The sequence below is a fragment of the Bombina bombina genome, chromosome 1 (genome assembly GCF_027579735.1).
Source record: "Bombina bombina isolate aBomBom1 chromosome 1, aBomBom1.pri, whole genome shotgun sequence".
NCBI lineage: Eukaryota > Metazoa > Chordata > Amphibia > Anura > Bombinatoridae > Bombina > Bombina bombina.
The window spans coordinates 19,541,227-19,561,601 of record NC_069499.1 but is presented as its reverse complement, the minus strand read 5'-3'; positions in this window follow the sequence as shown (position 1 = coordinate 19,561,601).

Here is a 20,375-nt window from a genome sequence, read left to right as displayed (position 1 = left end):
TAGCTTTGCTAAAGTGAAAAAGAGAGTTCTGTTCTTCCCCTCTAAGTGCAGTGGAATGTGCCACTGTCACTTCCTGAATCCTTCCAGAGCAGGAGAGAGGCACAGAGAGCAGTGTTTCAGCCCCATCTTATTAAAGTAAGATTTTACTGAAAGATTCTGTTAGTGAAAATGATAATTTAATGAATGTGGTTTAGTGTTTTTTTACTCTTTTACAGCAGGGTCGTTTTTGTATTTTGTTTACTCAAACTTTACACCCACTAAGTTAGCAGCTTGCCTCTGTACTTCACACTAAATTATAGACTAATTTTCTGAACTCTCTGTAGCTCTGCTGTTTTATTACTTTAAAATGCAGTGGTCCCTCTCCCCCCCCCCCCCCTTGTGTGTGTGTGTGTGTGTGTCTCTCTATCTATCCATCTCTCTCCTTATGTGTTGTTCTCCCCCATGGTCTCTTTCTCTCTCTGTCTCTCTTCCTCCCCCTCTGACTCTCATCCCTTATGTAATGAAAGAATCTATAAGCATAATTTGCAGCATTAAAGTAAAAAGTATGTTTTAAACATATTTTAATGGGCATGGATTTCTAGATCTCATAATCAGAGCAAGCATTGTGTTATCTGGCAAGAGTTTCTGTTACAATCCTTTTAGACTAAAATCAGATGTTTACTAAGTTGACCAGTTTTCCAAGACACCATTTAAAGGGACATGAAACCCATATGAAACCCATATGCAAATTTAAATAACTTTCCAATTTACATCTAATATCTAATTTTCTTTATTCTTTTGATGTCCTTTGTTGAAAATCATATCTAAATATGCTCAGTAGCTGCTGATTGGTGGCTGCACATAGATACCTCATGTGATTGGCTCACCCATGTGCATTGCTATTTCTTCAACAAAGGATATCTAAAGAATGAAGGCGTATCCTAGCCACTGCCTCACCATCCTCTGACGTCACTGCACGTCACTGATATACATATATATTTATGTGTTATTGTGTGTATATACATATATATTTATGTGTTATTGTGTGTATATACATATATATTTATGTGTTAGTATGTGTATATACATATATATTTATGTGTTACTATGTGTATATACATATATATTTATGTATTACTATGTGTATATACATATATATTTATGTGTTATTATGTGTATATACATATATATTTATGTGTTACTATGTGTATATACATATATATTTATGTGTTAGTATGTGTATATACATATATATTTATGTGTTATTATGTGTATATACATATATATTTATGTGTTACTATGTGTATATACATATATTTTTATGTGTTATTATGTGTATATACATATATATTTATGTGTTACTATGTGTATATACATATATATTTATGTGTTAGTATGTGTATATACATATATATTTATGTGTTACTATGTGTATATACATATATATTTATGTGTTACTATGTGTATATACATATATATTTATGTGTTACTATGTGTATATACATATATATTTATGTGTTACTATGTGTATATACATATATATTTATGTGTTACTATGTGTATATACATATATATTTATGTGTTAATATGTGTATATACAGATATATTTATGTGTTACTATGTGTATATACAGATATATTTATGTGTTACTATGTGTATATACAGATATATTTATGTGTTACTATGTGTATATACAGATATATTTATGTGTTACTATGTGTATATACAGATATATTTATGTGTTACTATGTGTATATACATATATATTTATGTGTTACTATGTGTATATACATATATATTTATGTGTTACTATGTGTATATACATATATATTTATGTGTTAATATGTGTATATACATATATATTTATGTGTTAGTATGTGTATATACATATATATTTATGTGTTAGTATGTGTATATACATATATATTTATGTGTTACTGTGTGTATATACATATATATTTATGTGTTACTATGTGTATATACGTATATATTTATGTGTTACTATGTGTATATACATATATATTTATGTGTTACTATGTGTTACTATGTGTATATACATATATATTTATGTGTTACTATGTGTATATACATATATATTTATGTGTTACTATGTGTATATACAGATATATTTATGTGTTATTATGTATATATACAGATATATTAATGTGTTATTATGTGTATATTCATATATATTTATGTGTTAATATGCTTATATACATATATATTTATGTGTTAATATGTGTATATACATATATATTTATGTGTTACTATGTGTATATACATATATATTTATGTGTTATTATGTGTATATACAGATATATTTATGCGCTCCTATGTGTATATACAGATATATTTAAGTGTTATTATGTGTATATACATATATATTTATGTGTTATTATGTGTATATACATATATATTTATGTGTTACTATGTGTATATACATATATATTTATGTGTTATTATGTGTATATACATATATTTATGTGTTACTATGTGTATATACATATATATTTATGTGTTACTATGTGTATATACATATATATTTATGTGTTACTATGTGCATATACATATATATTTATGTGTTATTATGTGTATATACATATATATTTATGTGTTATTATGTATATATATATATTTATGTTTTACTATGTGTATATACATATATATTTATGTGTTATTATGTATATATATATATATATATATATATATATATATATATATTTATGTGTTATTATGTGTATATACATATATATTTATGTGTTATTATGTATATATATATATATGTATATATATATATATATATATATATATATTAATGTGTTACTATGTGTATATACATATATATTTATGTGTTACTATGTGTATATACATATATATTAATGTGTTACTATGTGTATATACATATATATTTATGTGTTACTATGTGTATATACATATATATTTATGTGTTACTATGTGTATATACATATATATTTATGTGTTACTATGTGTATATACATATATTTTTATGTGTTACTATGTGTATATACATATATATTTATGTGTTACTATGTGTATATACATATATATTTATGTGTTACTATGTGTATATACATATATATTTATGTGTTACTATGTGTATATACATATATATTTATGTGTTACTATGTGTATATACATATATATTTATGTGTTACTATGTGTATATACATATATATTTATGTGTTACTATGTGTATATACATATATATTTATGTGTTATTGTGTGTATATACATATATATTTATGTGTTATTATGTGTATATACATATATATTTATGTGTTACTATGTGTATATACATATATATTTATGTGTTATTATGTGTATATACATATATTTATGTGTTACTATGTGTATATACATATATATTTATGTGTTACTATGTGTATATACATATATATATTTATGTGTTATTGTGTGTATATACATATATATTTATGTGTTATTATGTGTATATACATATATTTATGTGTTACTATGTGTATATACATATATATTTATGTGTTACTATGTGTATATACATATATATTTATGTGTTACTATGTGTATATACATATATATTTATGTGTTACTATGTGTATATACATATATATTTATGTGTTACTATGTGTATATACATATATATTTATGTGTTACTATGTGTATATACATATATATTTATGTGTTATTATGTGTATATACATATATTTATGTGTTATTATGTGTATATACATATATTTATGTGTTACTATGTGTATATACATATATATTTATGTGTTACTATGTGTATATACATATATATTTATGTGTTACTATGTGTATATACATATATATATATGTGTTACTATGTGTATATACATATATATTTACGTGTTACTATGTGTATATACATATATATTTATGTGTTACTATGTGTATATACATATATATTTATGTGTTATTATGTGTATATACATATATATTTATGTGTTACTGTGTGTATATACAGATATATTTATGTGTTACTATGTGTATATACATATATATTTATGTGTTATTATGTGTATATACATATATTTATGTGTTATTATGTGTATATACATATATTTATGTGTTACTATGTGTATATACATATATATTTATGTGTTACTATGTGTATATACATATATATTTATGTGTTACTATGTGTATATACATATATATATGTGTTACTATGTGTATATACATATATATTTACGTGTTACTATGTGTATATACATATATATTTATGTGTTACTATGTGTATATACATATATATTTATGTGTTATTATGTGTATATACATATATATTTATGTGTTACTATGTGTATATACATATATATTTATGTGTTATTATGTGTATATACATATATATTTATGTGTTATTATGTGTATATACATATATATTTATGTGTTACTATGTGTATATACATATATATTTATGTGTTATTATGTGTATATACATCTATATTTATGTGTTATTATGTGTATATACATATATATTTATGTGTTACTATGTGTATATACATATATATTTATGTGTTACTATGTGTATATACATATATATTTATGTGTTACTATGTGTATATACATATATATGTATGTGTTACTATGTGTATATACATATATATTTATGTGTTACTATGTGTATATACATATATATTTATGTGTTACTATGTGTATATACATATATATTTATGTGTTACTATGTGTATATACATATATATTTATGTGTTAATATGTGTATATACAGATATATTTATGTGTTACTATGTGTATATACAGATATATTTATGTGTTACTATGTGTATATACAGATATATTTATGTGTTACTATGTGTATATACAGATATATTTATGTGTTACTATGTGTATATACATATATATTTATGTGTTACTATGTGTTACTATGTGTATATACATATATATTTATGTGTTACTATGTGTATATACATATATATTTATGTGTTACTATGTGTATATACAGATATATTTATGTGTTATTATGTATATATACAGATATATTAATGTGTTATTATGTGTATATTCATATATATTTATGTGTTAATATGCTTATATACATATATATTTATGTGTTAATATGTGTATATACATATATATTTATGTGTTACTATGTGTATATACATATATATTTATGTGTTATTATGTGTATATACAGATATATTTATGCGCTCCTATGTGTATATACAGATATATTTAAGTGTTATTATGTGTATATACATATATATTTATGTGTTATTATGTGTATATACATATATATTTATGTGTTACTATGTGTATATACATATATATTTATGTGTTATTATGTGTATATACATATATTTATGTGTTACTATGTGTATATACATATATATTTATGTGTTACTATGTGTATATACATATATATTTATGTGTTACTATGTGCATATACATATATATTTATGTGTTATTATGTGTATATACATATATATTTATGTGTTATTATGTATATATATATATTTATGTGTTACTATGTGTATATACATATATATTTATGTGTTATTATGTATATATATATATATATATATATATATATATTTATGTGTTATTATGTGTATATACATATATATTTATGTGTTATTATGTATATATATATATATATATATATATATTAATGTGTTACTATGTGTATATACATATATATTTATGTGTTACTATGTGTATATACATATATATTAATGTGTTACTATGTGTATATACATATATATTTATGTGTTACTATGTGTATATACATATATATTTATGTGTTACTATGTGTATATACATATATATTTATGTGTTACTATGTGTATATACATATATTTTTATGTGTTACTATGTGTATATACATATATATTTATGTGTTACTATGTGTATATACATATATATTTATGTGTTACTATGTGTATATACATATATATTTATGTGTTACTATGTGTATATACATATATATTTATGTGTTACTATGTGTATATACATATATATTTATGTGTTACTATGTGTATATACATATATATTTATGTGTTACTATGTGTATATACATATATATTTATGTGTTATTGTGTGTATATACATATATATTTATGTGTTATTATGTGTATATACATATATATTTATGTGTTACTATGTGTATATACATATATATTTATGTGTTATTATGTGTATATACATATATTTATGTGTTACTATGTGTATATACATATATATTTATGTGTTACTATGTGTATATACATATATATATTTATGTGTTATTGTGTGTATATACATATATATTTATGTGTTATTATGTGTATATACATATATTTATGTGTTACTATGTGTATATACATATATATTTATGTGTTACTATGTGTATATACATATATATTTATGTGTTACTATGTGTATATACATATATATTTATGTGTTACTATGTGTATATACATATATATTTATGTGTTACTATGTGTATATACATATATATTTATGTGTTACTATGTGTATATACATATATATTTATGTGTTATTATGTGTATATACATATATTTATGTGTTATTATGTGTATATACATATATTTATGTGTTACTATGTGTATATACATATATATTTATGTGTTACTATGTGTATATACATATATATTTATGTGTTACTATGTGTATATACATATATATATGTGTTACTATGTGTATATACATATATATTTATGTGTTATTATGTGTATATACATATATATTTATGTGTTACTATGTGTATATACATATATATATGTGTTACTATGTGTATATACATATATATTTACGTGTTACTATGTGTATATACATATATATTTATGTGTTACTATGTGTATATACATATATATTTATGTGTTATTATGTGTATATACATATATATTTATGTGTTACTATGTGTATATACATATATATTTATGTGTTATTATGTGTATATACATATATATTTATGTGTTATTATGTGTATATACATATATATTTATGTGTTACTATGTGTATATACATATATATTTATGTGTTATTATGTGTATATACATCTATATTTATGTGTTATTATGTGTATATACATATATATTTATGTGTTACTATGTGTATATACATATATATTTATGTGTTACTATGTGTATATACATATATATTTATGTGTTACTATGTGTATATACATATATATTTATGTGTTACTATGTGTATATACATATATATTTATGTGTTATTGTGTGTATATACATATATATTTATGTGTTATTATGTGTATATACATATATATTTATGTGTTACTATGTGCATATACATATATATTTATGTGTTATTATGTGTATATACATATATTTATGTGTTACTATGTGTATATACATATATATTTATGTGTTACTATGTGTATATACATATATATATTTATGTGTTATTGTGTGTATATACATATATATTTATGTGTTATTATGTGTATATACATATATTTATGTGTTAGTATGTGTATATACATATATATATTTATGTGTTACTATGTGTATATACATATATATTTATGTGCTACTATGTGTATATACAGATATATTTATGTGTTAATATGTGGATAAACAGATATATTTATGCGCTACTATGTGTATATACAGATATATTTAAGTGTTAATATGTGTATATACAGATATATTTATGTGTTACTATGTGTATATAGATATATATTTATGTGTTAGTATGTGTATATACATATATATTTATGTGTTAGTATGTGTATATACATATATATTTATGTGTTACTATGTGTATATACATATATATTTATGTGTTAGTATGTGTATATGCATATATATTCATGTGTTACTATGTGTATATACATATATATTTATGCGCTACTATATGTATATACAGATATATTTAAGTGTTAATATGTGTATATACAGATATATTTATGTGTTACTATGTGTATATACAGATATATTTATGTAATACTATGTGTATATAGATATATATTTATGTGTTAGTATGTGTATATACATATATATTTATGTGTTATTATGTGTATATACATATATATTTATGTGTTATTGTGTGTATATACATATATATTTATGTGTTACTATGTGTATATACATATATATTTATGTGTTACTATGTGTATATACATATATATTTATGTGTTATTGTGTGTATATACATATATATTTATGTGTTATTGTGTGTATATACATATATATTTATGTGTTAGTATGTGTATATACATCAGTGATGCGCAGTCACTAGAGGCAGGTGAGGCAGTGCTTCACCTCTCATATGGGCAAAAATATTTTTTTTATTGGCTTTAAAAAAAAAATTGTAAATTTTTTCCCCCAGCATTTTTTTTTCTCACAGCTATATGTTGTGCAATGAAGAGGCACAATCAGGTCTGCCCACCATTACACAACATGCTGCGCCATCTACTGGATGCAAGTGGTTAAGATCATTGCATGGCTCATTAACTGCTTATTTGAGGCAGTCCTATTTGGGCTGAACCAATCCAGTGAGAGGCATTAGTAAGTGGAACATAGGGTTGGGGCTGGATGTTAAATCATATAAAACAAAACAAAAACGCAAAAAAACAGCTTTCATATATTTTGTTGCTGTCCTGTGAACCTGCTAGCTTTGCTAAAGTGAAAAAACATAATTTATGTAAGAACTTACCTGATAAATTCATTTCTTTCATATTAGCAAGAGTCCATGAGCTAGTGACGTATGGGATATACATTCCTACCAGGAGGGGCAAAGTTTCCCAAACCTTAAAATGCCTATAAATACACCCCTCACCACACCCACAATTCAGTTTAACGAATAGCCAAGAAGTGGGGTGATAAGAAAAAAGTGCGAAAGCATATAAAATAAGGAATTGGAATAATTGTGCTTTATACAAAAAAATCATAACCACCACAAAAAAGGGCGGGCCTCATGGACTCTTGCTAATATGAAAGAAATGAATTTATCAGGTAAGTTCTTACATAAATTATGTTTTCTTTCATGTAATTAGCAAGAGTCCATGAGCTAGTGACGTATGGGATAATGACTACCCAAGATGTGGATCTTTCCACACAAGAGTCACTAGAGAGGGAGGGATAAAATAAAGACAGCCAATTCCTGCTGAAAATAATCCACACCCAAAATAAAGTTTAATGAAAAACATAAGCAGAAGATTCAAACTGAAACCGCTGCCTGAAGTACTTTTCTACCAAAAACTGCTTCAGAAGAAGAAAATACAACAAAATGGTAGAATTTGGTAAAAGTATGCAAAGAGAACCAAGTTGCCACTTTGCAAATCTGATCAACCGAAGCTTCATTCCTAAACGCCCAGGAAGTAGAAACTGACCTAGTAGAATGAGCTGTAATCCTATGAGGCGGAGTCTTACCCAACTCAATATAGGCAAGATGAAATAAAGATTTCAACCAAGATGCCAAAGAAATGGCAGAAGTTTTCTGGCCTTTCTAAAACCGGAAAAGATAACAAATAAACCAGAAGTCTTTCGGAAAGACTTAGTAGCTTCAACATAATATTTCAAAGCTCTAATAACATCCAAAGAATGCAACGATTTCTCCTTAGAATTCTTAGGATTAGGACATAATGAAAGAACCACAATGTCTCTACTAATGTTGTTGGAATTCACAACTTAGGTAAAAATTCAAAAGAAGTTCGCAACACCGCCTTATCCTGATGAAAAATCAGAAAAAGAGACTCACAAGAAAGAGCAGATAATTCAGAAACTCTTCTGGCAGAAGAGATGGCCAAAAGGAACAAAACTTTCCAAGAAAGTAATTTAATATCCAATGAATGCATAGGTTCAAATGGAGGAGCTTGAAGAGCCCCCAGAACCAAATTCAAACTCCAAGGAGGAGAAATTGACTTAATGACAGGCTTTATACGAACCAAAGCTTGTACAAAACAATGAATATCAGGAAGAATAGCAATCTTTCTGTGAAAAAGAACAGAAAGAGCAGAGATTTGACCTTTCAAGGAACTTGCGGACAAACCCTTATCTAAACCATCCTGAAGAAATTGTAATATTCTCGGTATTCTAAAAGAATGCCAAGAAAAATGATGAGAAAGACACCAAGAAATATAAGTCTTCCAGACTCTATAATATATCTCTCTGGATACAGATTTACGAGCCTGTAACATAGTATTAATCACAGAGTCAGAGAAACCTCTTTGACCAAGAATCAAGCGTTCAATCTCCATACCTTTAAATTTAAGGATTTCAGATCCTGATGGAAAAAAGGACCTTGAGACAAAAGGTCTGGTCTTAACGGAAGAGTCCACGGTTGGCAAGAGGCCATCCGGACAAGATCCGCATACCAAAACCTGTGAGGCCATGCCGGAGCTACCAGCAGAACAAACGAGCATTCCTTCAGAATCTTGGAGATTACTCTTGGAAGAAGAACTAGAGGCGGAAAGATATAGGCAGGATGATACTTCCAAGGAAGTGAAAATGCATCCACTGCCTCCGCCTGAGGATCCCGGGATCTGGACAGATACCTGGGAAGTTTCTTGTTTAGATGAGAAGCCATCAGATCTATTTCTGGAAGTTCCCCCATTTGAACAATCTGAAGAAATACCTCTGGGTGAAGAGACCATTCGCCCGGATGCAACGTTTGGCGACTGAGATAATCCGCTTTCCAATTGTCCATACCTGGGATATAAACCGCAGAGATTAGACAGGAGCTGGATTCCGCCCAAACCAAAATTCGAGATACTTCTTTCATAGCCAGAGGACTGTGAGTCCTTGATGATTGATGTATGCCACAGTTGTGACATTGTCTTATCTGAAAACAAATGAACAACTCTCTCTTCGGAAGAGGCCAAGACTGAAGAGCTCTGAAAATTGCACGGAGTTCCAAAATATTGATCGGAAATCTCACCTCCTGAGATTCCCAAACCCCTTGTGCCGTCAGATACCCCCACACAGCTCCCCAACCTGTAAAACTAGCATCTGTTGAGATTATAGTCCAGGTCGGAAGAACAAAGAAGCCCCCTGAACTAAACGATGGTGATCTGTCCACCATGTCAGAGAGTGTCGTAAAATCGGTTTAAAGATATTAATTGAGATATCTTTGAGTAATCCCTGCACCATTGGTTCAGCATACAGAGCTGAAGAGGTCGCATGTGAAAACGAGCAAAGGAGATCGCATCTGATGCGGCAGTCCTAAGACCCAACATTTCCATGCATAAGGCTACCAAAGGGAATGATTGTGACTGAAGGTTTTGACAAGCTGATATCAATGTTAAACTTCTCTTGTCTGACAAGGACAGAGTCATAGACACTGAATTTATCTAGAAACCTAAAAAGGTTACCCTTGTCTGAGGAATCAATGAACTGATTGGTAAATTGATCCTCCAACCATGAACTTGAAGAAACAACACAAGTCGATTCGTATGAGATTCTACGAAAAATGAGAAGACTGAGCAAGTACCAAGATATCGTCCAAATAAGGAAATACCAAAACCCTATTCTCTGATTACAGAAAGAAGGGCACCGAGAACCTTTGAAAAAAATTCTTGGAACTGAGGCTAGGCCAAACGGTAGAGCCACAAAACTGGTAATGCTTGTCTAAAAAGAGAATCTCAGACACTAAAAGTGATCTGGATGAATCGGAATATGCAGATACACATCCTGTAAATCTATTGTAGACATATAATGCCCTTGCTAAACAAAAGGCAGGATAGACCTACAGTAACCATCTTGAATGTTGGTATCCTAACATAACGATTCAATAATGATAGATCCAGAACTGGTCTGAAGGAATTGACCTTCTTTGGTACAATGAAGAGATAAAATAAAACCCCAGCCCCTGTTCCAGAACTGGAACTGGCATAAATACTCCAGCCAACTCTAGATCTGAAACACATTTCAGAAATGCTGAGCCTTGCTGTGTTAACTGGGACACGGGAAAGAAAAGAATCTCTTAGCAGGAGGCCTTAACTTGAAGCCAATTCTGTACCTTTCTGAAACAATGTTTCTGAAACCAGAGATTAAGAACGGAATTGATCCAAATTTCTTTGAAGAAAACGTAATCTGCCCCATACCAGCTGAGCTGGAATAAGGGCCGCACCTTCATAGGTACTTAGGAGCTGGCTATAGGTTTCTATAAGGCTCGGATATATTCCAAACTGGAAATAGTTTCCAAACTGATACCGCTCCTGAGGATGAAGGATCAGGCTTTTGTTCCTTGTTGTGAGGAAAGGAACGAAATGAATATTTACCCTGGAAAGAAAGGGAAAGCAAAGTTGACTTAGAAGACATGTCAGCATTCCAAGTTTAATCCATAAAGCTTTTCTAGCTAAAATAGCTAGAGACATATACCTGACATCAACTCTAATGATATCAAAAGATGGTATCACCAACAAAATTATTAGCATGTTATAGAATAATAATAATGCTATAAAATTATGATCTGTTACTTGTTGCGCTAAAGCTTCTAACCAAAAAGTTGAAGCTGCAGCAACATCCGCTAAAAATATAGCAGGTCTAAGAAGATTACCTGAACATAAGTAAGCTTTTCTTAGAAAGGATTCAATTTTCCTATCTAAAGGATCCTTAAATGAAGTACTATCTGCCATAGGAATAGTAGTACATTAGCAGGAGTAGAGACAGCCCCATAACCTTAGGGATTTTTGTCCCAAAAAACTCTAATCTGTCAGATGGCACAGGATATAATTTGCTTAAACGTCTAGAAGGAGTAAATAAATTACCCAAATTATTCCATTCCCTGGAAATTACTTCAGAAATAGCATCAGGGAGATAAAACACTTCTGGAATAACTACAGGAGATTTAAAAACCTTATTTAAACGTTTACATTTAGTATCAAGAGGACCAGAATCCTCTATTTCTAATGCAAATAACACTTCTTTAAGTAAAGAACGAATAAATTCCATCTTGAACAAATACAAAGATTTATCAGCATCAACCTCTGAGACAGAAACCTCTGAACCAGAAGAACCATTATCAGTATCAGAATGATGATGTTCATTTAAAAATTCATCTGAAAAAAAGAGAAGTTTTAAAAGACTTTTATGTATACTAGAAGGAGAAATAACAGACATAGCCTTCTTAATGGATTTAAAATAAATAAAATCTCTTATGTTATCAGGAACACTCTGAAAATTAGATGTTGACGGAACAGCAACAGGTAATGTAACAGTACTAAAGGAAATTTTATCTGCATTAATAAGTTTGACATGACATGCAATACAAATAACAGCTGGAGAAACAGATACCAAAAGTTTATAGCAGACTTAGCTTGGTAGCTCCAGCACTGTGCAGTGATTTTCCTGTAGTAACTTCTGACTCAGTTGCAACGTGGAACATCTTGCAATATGTAAAAGAAAAAAACAACATATAAAGCAAAATTGATCAAATTCCTTAAATGACAGTTTCAGGAATGGGAAAAAAATGCCAGTGAACAAGCTTCTAGCAACCAGAAGCAATAAATAATGAGACTTAAATAATGTGGAGACAAAAATGACGCCCATATTTTTTAGCGCCAAAAAAGACGCCCACATTATTTGGCGCCTAAATGCTTTTGGCGCCAAAAATGACGCCACATCCGGAACGCCGACATTTTTGGCGCAAAATAACGTCAAAGAATGACGCAACTTCCGGCGACACGTATGACGCCGGAAACGGAAATAGAATTTTTGCGCCAAAAAAAATCCGCGCCAAGAATGACGCAATAAAATGAAGCATTTTCAGCCCCCGCGAGCCTAACAGCCCACAGGGAAAAAGTCAAATTTTAAGGTAAAATATGTTAAATTAAAATGCATTATCCCAAATATGAAACTGACGGTCTGAAAATAAGGAAAGTTGAACATTCTGAGTCAAGGCAAATAAATGTTTGAATACATATATTTAGAACTTTATAAACAAAGTGCCCAACCATAGCTAGGAGTGTCACAGAAAATAAGACTTACTTACCCCAGGACACTCATCTACATATAGCAGATAGCCAAACCAGTACTGAAACGAGAATCAGCAGAGGTAATGGTATATATAAGAGTATATCGTCGATCTGAAAAGGGAGGTAAGAGATGAATCTCTACGACCGATAACAGAGAACCTATGAAATAGACCCCTTAGAAGGAGATCACTGCATTCAAATAGGCAATACTCTCCTCACATCCCTCTGACATTCACTGCACGCTGAGAGGAAAACCGGGCTCCAACTTGCTGCGGAGCGCATATCAACGTAGAATCTAGCACAAACTTACTTCACCACCTCCATCGGAGGCAAAGTTTGTAAAACTGAATTGTGGGTGTGGTGAGGGGTGTATTTATAGGCATTTTAAGGTTTGGGAAACTTTGCCCCTCCTGGTAGGAATGTATATCCCATACGTCACTAGCTCATGGACTCTTGCTAATTACATGAAAGAAAGAGAGTTCTGTTCTTCCCCTCTAAGTGCAGTGGAATGTGCCACTGTCACTTCCTGAATCCTTCCAGAGCAGGAGAGAGGCACAGAGAGAAGTGTTTCAGCCCCATCTTATTAAAGTAAGATTTTACTGAAAGATTCTGTTAGTGAAAATGATAATTTAATGAATGTGGTTTAGTGTTTTTTTACTCTTTTACAGCAGGGTCGTTTTTGTATTTTGTTTACTCAAACTTTACACCCACTAAGTTAGCAGCTTGCCTCTGTACTTCACACTAAATTATAGACTAATTTTCTGAACTCTCTGTAGCTCTGCTGTTTTATTACTTTAAAATGCAGTGGTCCCTCTCCCCCCCCCCCCCTTGTGTGTGTGTGTGTGTGTCTCTCTATCTATCCATCTCTCTCCTTATGTGTTGTTCTCCCCCATGGTCTCTTTCTCTCTCTGTCTCTCTTCCTCCCCCTCTGACTCTCATCCCTTATGTAATGAAAGAATCTATAAGCATAATTTGCAGCATTAAAGTAAAAAGTATGTTTTAAACATATTTTAATGGGCATGGATTTCTAGATCTCATAATCAGAGCAAGCATTGTGTTATCTGGCAAGAGTTTCTGTTACAATCCTTTTAGACTAAAATCAGATGTTTACTAAGTTGACCAGTTTTCCAAGACACCATTTAAAGGGACATGAAACCCATATGAAACCCATATGCAAATTTAAATAACTTTCCAATTTACATCTAATATCTAATTTTCTTTATTCTTTTGATGTCCTTTGTTGAAAATCATATCTAAATATGCTCAGTAGCTGCTGATTGGTGGCTGCACATAGATACCTCATGTGATTGGCTCACCCATGTGCATTGCTATTTCTTCAACAAAGGATATCTAAAGAATGAAGGCGTATCCTAGCCACTGCCTCACCATCCTCTGACGTCACTGCACGTCACTGATATACATATATATTTATGTGTTATTGTGTGTATATACATATATATTTATGTGTTATTGTGTGTATATACATATATATTTATGTGTTAGTATGTGTATATACATATATATTTATGTGTTACTATGTGTATATACATATATATTTATGTATTACTATGTGTATATACATATATATTTATGTGTTATTATGTGTATATACATATATATTTATGTGTTACTATGTGTATATACATATATATTTATGTGTTAGTATGTGTATATACATATATATTTATGTGTTATTATGTGTATATACATATATATTTATGTGTTACTATGTGTATATACATATATTTTTATGTGTTATTATGTGTATATACATATATATTTATGTGTTACTATGTGTATATACATATATATTTATGTGTTAGTATGTGTATATACATATATATTTATGTGTTACTATGTGTATATACATATATATTTATGTGTTACTATGTGTATATACATATATATTTATGTGTTACTATGTGTATATACATATATATTTATGTGTTACTATGTGTATATACATATATATTTATGTGTTAATATGTGTATATACAGATATATTTATGTGTTACTATGTGTATATACAGATATATTTATGTGTTACTATGTGTATATACAGATATATTTATGTGTTACTATGTGTATATACATATATATTTATGTGTTACTATGTGTTACTATGTGTATATACATATATATTTATGTGTTACTATGTGTATATACATATATATTTATGTGTTACTATGTGTATATACAGATATATTTATGTGTTATTATGTATATATACAGATATATTAATGTGTTATTATGTGTATATTCATATATATTTATGTGTTAATATGCTTATATACATATATATTTATGTGTTAATATGTGTATATACATATATATTTATGTGTTACTATGTGTATATACATATATATTTATGTGTTATTATGTGTATATACAGATATATTTATGCGCTCCTATGTGTATATACAGATATATTTAAGTGTTATTATGTGTATATACATATATATTTATGTGTTATTATGTGTATATACATATATATTTATGTGTTACTATGTGTATATACATATATATTTATGTGTTATTATGTGTATATAAATATATTTATGTGTTACTATGTGTATATACATATATATTTATGTGTTACTATGTGTATATACATATATATTTATGTGTTACTATGTGCATATACATATATATTTATGTGTTATTATGTGTATATACATATATATTTATGTGTTATTATGTATATATATATATTTATGTGTTACTATGTGTATATACATATATATTTATGTGTTATTATGTATATATATATATATATATATATATATATATATATACATATATATATATATATATTTATGTGTTATTATGTGTATATACATATATATTTATGTGTTATTATGTATATATATATATATATATATATATATATATATATATATATATTAATGTGTTACTATGTGTATATACATATATATTTATGTGTTACTATGTGTATATACATATATATTAATGTGTTACTATGTGTATATACATATATATTTATGTGTTACTATGTGTATATACATATATATTTATGTGTTACTATGTGTATATACATATATATTTATGTGTTACTATGTGTATATACATATATTTTTATGTGTTACTATGTGTATATACATATATATTTATGTGTTACTATGTGTATATACATATATATTTATGTGTTACTATGTGTATATACATATATATTTATGTGTTACTATGTGTATATACATATATATTTATGTGTTACTATGTGTATATACATATATATTTATGTGTTACTATGTGTATATACATATATATTTATGTGTTACTATGTGTATATACATATATATTTATGTGTTATTGTGTGTATATACATATATATTTATGTGTTATTATGTGTATATACATATATATTTATGTGTTACTATGTGTATATACATATATATTTATGTGTTATTATGTGTATATACATATATTTATGTGTTACTATGTGTATATACATATATATTTATGTGTTACTATGTGTATATACATATATATATATTTATGTGTTATTGTGTGTATATACATATATATTTATGTGTTATTATGTGTATATACATATATTTATGTGTTACTATGTGTATATACATATATATTTATGTGTTACTATGTGTATATACATATATATTTATGTGTTACTATGTGTATATACATATATATTTATGTGTTACTATGTGTATATACATATATATTTATGTGTTACTATGTGTATATACATATATATTTATGTGTTATTATGTGTATATACATATATTTATGTGTTATTATGTGTATATACATATATTTATGTGTTACTATGTGTATATACATATATATTTATGTGTTACTATGTGTATATACATATATATTTATGTGTTACTATGTGTATATACATATATATATGTGTTACTATGTGTATATACATATATATTTACGTGTTACTATGTGTATATACATATATATTTATGTGTTACTATGTGTATATACATATATATTTATGTGTTATTATGTGTATATACATATATATTTATGTGTTACTATGTGTATATACATATATATTTATGTGTTATTATGTGTATATACATATATATTTATGTGTTATTATGTGTATATACATATATATTTATGTGTTACTATGTGTATATACATATATATTTATGTGTTATTATGTGTATATACATCTATATTTATGTGTTATTATGTGTATATACATATATATTTATGTGTTACTATGTGTATATACATATATATTTATGTGTTACTATGTGTATATACATATATATTTATGTGTTACTATGTGTATATACATATATATGTATGTGTTACTATGTGTATATACATATATATTTATGTGTTACTATGTGTATATACATATATATTTATGTGTTACTATGTGTATATACATATATATTTATGTGTTAGTATGTGTATATACATATGTATTTATGTGTTATTATGTGTATATACATATATATTTATGTGTTACTATGTGTATATACATATATATTTATGTGTTAGTATGTGTATTGTAACGGTACCAACCGGATACCAAGGGTTAACACCAGGGAACAATGTCCTACATAGGGAATCAGCAGTTCACAACCCAGCCAGTTGTCAGGTTTAAACAGAATGACTTTTATTAAGGCTCATATGCCCAGTATTTATGCAGGTCTGACCCCCCCCCAGAAGGGGGGTTGAAAGAATGTTGTACATTGAATGGAGGGAACACGCCCTTTTACATGATACAATAGAATACCTTGCTCAAGCTGATAACAATTTAAACACAGACACACACTTGGCTTTCCTTATCATCTAGGGTCTGCTCTCTGAGGTTGATTAAACAATGGACTGTGTATCAATAACATTAATGACAGTGCACAATAGCTGAGGCTAAAGCTGAACACAGTTAACTCTTTCAGTGCTGACAGAAGGGTCTGTCACATCTACATAGCACAATATACAGCCTATAGACAACCTTTCTTATGTTATAGTCCAGAAGTGGCTAGGTTTGCCACAATGCTCCCCCAGAACCAAGCCGGCATACACAGTCTGATCCCAACGGATCGGCTTGGGGATGTCCGGGGCAACAACTTTCGGCTCAAGTAAGCTACGGGGTGTTCTCCGCCATCTGCTCCAACTTGGCTCAGTACTGCCCCCACCCCAAACATGGAAGCGTCTCTTCCCGGAGGGACTGGGATTGGGTAGTCACAGGGTTAACATCAGCGGGATCCATGGGAGCATAGGCAGAAACAAGGGGGGCCAAGTCATTTCCAAGGAGAACATCAGCAGGTAAGTCCTTCTTGACCCCCACATTCACAAGTCTAGCGCCCACTCCCCAATCCAAATGTACCCTGGCAACAGGTAGGCGGAACACAGTGCCCCCTGCTACCCTCACAGCCACAGTGTCTCCAGTGTGCTGTTTCTCAGGCACCAAGTTCTCTTGAAGCAAGGTCATGGTAGCACCAGTATCCCGTAGACAACTGACCTCCTTCCCATTCACTTTAACCCGTTGCCGGTTATTCCGGTGGGCAGCTTGCACGGGGTCTGCTTCATGTAGGCTGCCCCAGCATTCTGGCGCCTCTACGTAGCGGGCCACAGGCTGAGGATTATGTGGGATTCCGCCAGCGGGTCTTCTCCAGGACTGTGCTTGATTCGCTGCGTTTAGGGGACACTCTGGTCTTTTGTGCCCTAGTTGCTTACATCCAAAGCACCGAATAGGTTGTGAGTAGCCCCGCGAATTGAACCGGGCTCTCTGAGGGTAGTTCGTGGCCGGAGGCCGTGTGGTATAGCGGTGCGCCGGGGGTTGGTAACTGGCAGCTGCTGGGGTGACTGGGGGTCTGTACTCCACTCTAGCAGTGGGCAATCGGTATACTGCTCCCCCTGCCCCTCGTACTGCCACGGATCCGCCAGTGGGTGCTGTATCCGGCACCAAATGGGGAGCTATCAGGGTTAAAGTAGCTCCCGAATCCCGAAGTCCCTGGACCGACATCACCTCATGCAGAATTCCCAGGGGTTCCTCGGCTTGGGTGCTCAACACCTCATGAGCGGCTGGCTCCGTTTGGTAATGGTGAGCAGCCGCCCTTGGGGCCAGGTTCTGTCTGACCTGGTTCCAAGCTTGTCTGCTCCGATTTTGGGTGCACTCACGTGCCATATGTCCCCACTGCTTGCAGGTGTGGCATTGTATATTAGCCCGTCCGTTGTTAGGCTGTAGTCCATGGTGCCTCCTGGCATCAAAATGCTGGTCTGCTAATCTGGCTGCTTCGGTTAAGGTGAGGGGTTTTCGATCTCTCACCCATTCTTGGGCTTCTGGGGACAAGCCGTTAAAGAATTGCTCCAACAGCATCAGTTGTCGCAATTCTTCCATGGTGGTAGCTTGGCTGGCCTGTATCCACCCCTGAGATGCTTGATCCAGCTTGTGGGCCCACTCTGCATGGGAATCTCTTTCTGGCTTGCGCAGGCCTCTAAACTTGCGCCGGTATGCCTCTGA